General features: G+C 41.2%; 1 protein-coding gene across 5 annotated transcripts in view; it reads left to right on the top strand.

Moving 5' to 3' along the window:
- The window catches only part of LOC125030588, a 13,880-nt gene that overhangs the window by 4,074 nt on the left and 4,806 nt on the right, over positions 1-5,000 (top strand). The window contains exon 1 of one of the 5 annotated variants that reach the window (XM_047620717.1): positions 3,154-3,303. The exons of the other annotated variants lie outside the window; for them this stretch is intronic. The gene's annotated coding sequence lies outside the window, so the exon portion shown is untranslated. Of the gene's footprint in view, positions 1-3,153; positions 3,304-5,000 lie in introns of those variants that run through there. 5 annotated transcript variants of the gene reach the window in all.

Raw genomic sequence — 5,000 nt, 5'->3', positions numbered from 1 at the left:
AATCTTATCAAGTTTCACGCTTACTTCTGTGAGAACTGTAGGAAATATTCCACTTAGAAAAGCACACTAGTAAAACATATAAGGATACACACTGGAGAAAAACCCTATGGTTGCAGAGAATGTGGGAAAACATTTTCTCAGAATGTAACATCAGTGCACCACATGCGAAGACATACAGAAAAGAAACCTTTTACATGTGAATACCGTGGGGAAAAAAATGCTGAGAAAGCTGTTTTGCTAAAACACAGGAGATTACACATAGGAAAGAAGCCTTCTGGATGTGAGGCTTGTGGTGTGAGATTTGCACATTCACAGAACTTAGCTTGTCATATATTTCCTCACACAGGGGAGGGGCTTAGGAGGTGGAGACTGGGACCCAATGCTGGGGAACTCCTCAACCTTGGGACTCAGCCTTCGACTCAACAAATTTTGCATGGTCTTTTTTTTTTTCTCCTCCTACTTTTTCGTTTCTGTCCCTTCACCAACCCCTTCTACTATCCACTTCCTAAGGTGTGAGAGCCGTGCTGAAAGGATGAAAGGCTTACTTTGTGCCAGTCCTGAACGGCCTGAGGGAGCCATGGGCACGGTATTCCCCTGCTTTAGTTGTCTAGCCCTTACCCCTCGAGGGACCCTGAGGGGTGGACCGTTTCTCTCCCCAACATACTCCAGGCTTACCATGGCCAACAATGAAGATTTTGTACCATTATTAGATAGCACATTTATTTTGCTTTTAACCATTAACCATACCATTATTAAAGGCAATGAGGCTTGCCTCTTCATCAAATAGCTCCACCAATTCAAACTCGCCCGATTCCCTGACCCCAGGCTCTCCTTTGACCACGGCTCTGAACACTACAACTAATACCCCTTCCTCAATGCCTACTAGTACAGTATCCACCCTAATCAACACCCCTGGAGACATTTCTACTTTCCCAACATGATCAACTTCAACAACTATACCCCCACAACCTTCTTCATCAACTACCCCATCCTCCCTTATTACTACCTTACAACCTTATTGTCCACCTCCCCATAACACTACCTCCCTCAACACTACTACCTCTTCCACACGCCCCCATCCTTCTACTACCCCCATCTCTACAAAATTCTTAAATACTCTGTTTAGCCCAGCCAAATGGGACCGATTTTTCGTGATCCCTCCCACAGCTTCTCACACTTTCTGCTTTGACAACCTGTTTTCATTTCTCAAATGCATATACATCCTTCATTTGCTCTAACCCCTATACATTACCTTACCCGACCTTAATCCATTTACTCGTCAATTCCTTTGCCCAACTTTGACAACTAATCACTAACTCAACCACCCTTCACTACCATTTACTATAGTGCTACATGACCTTAGATGTCTAGCACACTTATTTGCTTTTAACCATTAACCATTAACCACACAGGGGAAAAAACATTTGCCTTTTAACAAATGTGATAAGAGATACTCTCAAAAATGTATTTGAATTGGATAATAATTGCTGTATGTTTTGTATGGAATGGTGTGATGTTTTTTCATAAGCTAATACAAACAAAAGATGAGAATCATAGTAGGATTGCCTTGATTTTTTTTCTTATTCACAGTTGGTGGAATTAACATTTATAACTTCCTTGCCTTAAGAGAATCTGACTGGATTTAGTTATAATTCTGGAAATATCTGTCAGACGTTTGCTACATTTCCTTTTTTCGTTTATGAAATTGATATTGGTGAATGGATCTCATCAAGTATTGATGAATATGAGCATTGTTGATATTGCATTTTGTTTTCCTTTTGCACTGCAAGAAACTGAACCCTATTGTTTTTATGTGTATGTATCATACCTTTGGTTAGCCTAATGTTGAGGATGATATATAATGTACTAAGAACAAAGCAAAATATGGACAGTGCAGAAGGAAGCAGCTTCTGTTTTGCAAATGCCAAATCTTAAGAACTGTAAGTAGCTATAAGCAGTACAACATAAAGACTTTTGGAAACCTTTGCATTATTACTACCTTTCATGCAATCACCACAGAGCAAGTGTGTGAGTGTGAGTGTGAGAGTGAGAGTGAGTGTGAGTGAGAGTGAGAGTGAGAGTGAGAGTGAGAGAGTGAGTGAGTGAGTGAGAGGGTGAGTGAGTGAGTGAGTGAGTGAGTGAGTGAGTGAGTGAGTGAGTGAGAGAGAGAGAGAGAGAGAGAGAGAGAGAGAGAGAGAGAGAGAGAGAGAGAGAGAGAGTGAGTGAGTGAGTGAGTGAGTGAGTGAGTGAGAGAGAGAGAGAGAGAGAGAGAGAGAGAGAGAGAGAGAGAGAGAGAGAGAGAGAGAGAGAGAGAGAGAGAGAGAGAGAGAGAGAGAGAGTGAGTGAGTGAGTGTGTGTGTGTGTGTGTGTGTGTTCTCTCCTATTACTATCATCAACTTACTATCTTATTTCACGTTAATATTATTCATTCAAACTAATGTATCATCATTACTGCTTTAATGATTATACTTTTTATCCTCACATCGCTTTGAGCAACATAAATTAGCCTTAGTAATAGTCTCCCCCTCCCAGAAATCCATTTTCTCTTGATACTTTTTTTCTTTGTCGACAAAGCGACTGAATTTTGGCGCCAAATTTTTCAACAACGCAATGGAGAATAACAAAGAAAATTTTCTATCAAATTGCAAACTGGCAACTGATATCACATTATTTGCGCATCCAAAACACAGATGGCGATGATGACACAACACGCCTGCGGCAAATGCGTGTTTGTCTAATTGTATATCTATTTGTAGCTATATTATTACGTCATCAGTATCCATTTGTCTTTCTGATTGTGTTCATCATTCTCTCTCTCTCTCTCTCTCTCTCTCTCTCTCTCTCTCTCTCTCTCTCTCTCTCTCTCTCTCTCTCTCTCTCTCTCTCTCTCTCACACACACACACACACACACACACACACACACACACACACACACACACACACACACACACACACACACACAACACACACAACACACATTTACACTTACACTTACACTTACACACACACACACACACACACACACACACACACACACACACACACACACACACACACACACACACACACACACACACACACACACTCACACTCACACACACATATGAAAGCAAACAAACAAACAAACAAACGCACACCTAAGGAATTGGCAATGCAGACACCCAATAGATGGCGCAGAATGTTGCATCTCCCCTTTCTCTCTCACATTCCCTTCCTCGTTGCTCTCTCCCCCCAAGGCGCCCCGAGCAAATCCGCCGCAAAGTCAGTGTGCGAAAGTTATCGGATTTAATTGCGATAATCAAGTAAGGCACGAGTGTTGCTTGTTATGAGATGAGAGAGTATTATGGGATGTGTGTTTTAGATGTGGGAATGGAAGAAGTCTTTCGTGCCGAATCTAGGTTTCTTGTGTTTTGTTACGGCGGTCGTGCATAGTCCCGGCGTTTGGTTGCTGTCAATTGCACTGAATTTACGCTTACGAGCAGTGTTCAGGAATTAAGATGCTATTCACATGTTATTTATGAAGGTATAGAGCCTAAGATGATCAAATGACATTAGCTGCAGCGTTTATAAGGGGTCGGTCTCCGCCTGCCCGTCATTGCTGGCTCAACTGCTTCTAATTTCTTCGATCTCGGATTTTGCGAGGAAAGGGTTCTCGGTGTGGCAGTTACCTCAGTTAGTTTGGTAATTTGGTGGGTAATTCTTTACACTAACGGATGCACTTGCCAGGTACTGAATCCCCAGCTGTATGTCACAAGATCTATTGAACAGTCCAAGCTGGCAAGACCGGCCAATCCCTCTGGGCGCTGTCCGAGGGGGAGGTCGATGGGGCGCCTCCCCCCCTACAAAACCCCCTTCGCCTTGGCATGCATGGCGAAGTAGAGCTGAAACTCGGGAGGACCTAGTGAACTTAGACTGCAACACTTCCGGCAATCTTTTTCCTTTATTTGGGCATTACTGTCCACGTCTGCAGGTTATTTCCTGGGTAATTGTTTCCGAGAGCGACACACCCAACAGAGGTGAGGTCCTAAAGCCAGGCTGTAACGCGAAACCAAAATTACAATCCTACCCATACCTCCTTTTATTTATTTCCGAGATGGGGCAAGCCAGCCTTTTATTAGCCTTTTGTGCTCAATTAGAGTAAACATTACATTGGTTGTGTGAGGGAGTTGTGGACTTAGTCTGAGCGTGACATGCAGTCTGTATTTTCATCATATCGCGGTAAACAGGAGGCCGCTGCAACTGTACCTGTTTATTACTCTATTTTTTATGCTCTTTAAGATGGCTGTGTCCATTTCCCTTTACCTTTTATCTTTGTGTCATTCTTGGTAATGTTAACCAATAACATCATCAATATTGATAGCATTAGTAAAAAGCCATCGATCCCGATGTCTTTGTGATCAGTAATGCAAAGGTATGCTGAATATTTTACCATTATTTCTTGTTATAGAGAGTGTAATAAGTAATATTTTGTTTTATTAGTTTACAGATTTATTTTCATCACAAATTATTCAAAAGGAAATATTGGTAATTGTTATCAAAGTGAAGTCCCAATTACTGCAGCCACTCCTGGGAATTATCGTGTTAACCATAAACTTTCCTAATCTGGGGGATCCAATCTCAGACCCCCACTTTCTCATTCTAAACTTACTTTCCACACAACTTTCATTGTTACCTATTTTTTTCATGTCTGACATTATTCTTTATCTGCTCAGATAGCATGTATCAAAACATTTAATTTTCACCCATTTATATGGCAGTGTTATTAGATTTTCCTTTTCTTGCAATTATTATGTGAATGCTTACAAGAGGATTGTGTGTTGCACAAATTCCAAAGAAAATAGCGTAGATGAAAAGTGTCTTATTTTTGTCATTTTGTCCATTACTGGCAAAATCTCTCTTGTACCACACTGTGGTGTGAAAGAAACTATATTGTTTATTTTATTGTACTTCTTTTTAACTACCAGACTACTATTTTCTATGACATTATTTGGGGCTAAGG

This window comes from Penaeus chinensis, chromosome 11 (genome assembly GCF_019202785.1).
Source record: "Penaeus chinensis breed Huanghai No. 1 chromosome 11, ASM1920278v2, whole genome shotgun sequence".
Classification (NCBI taxonomy): Eukaryota; Metazoa; Arthropoda; class Malacostraca; order Decapoda; family Penaeidae; genus Penaeus; species Penaeus chinensis.
This window is presented reverse-complemented; position numbering and strand designations above follow the sequence as displayed.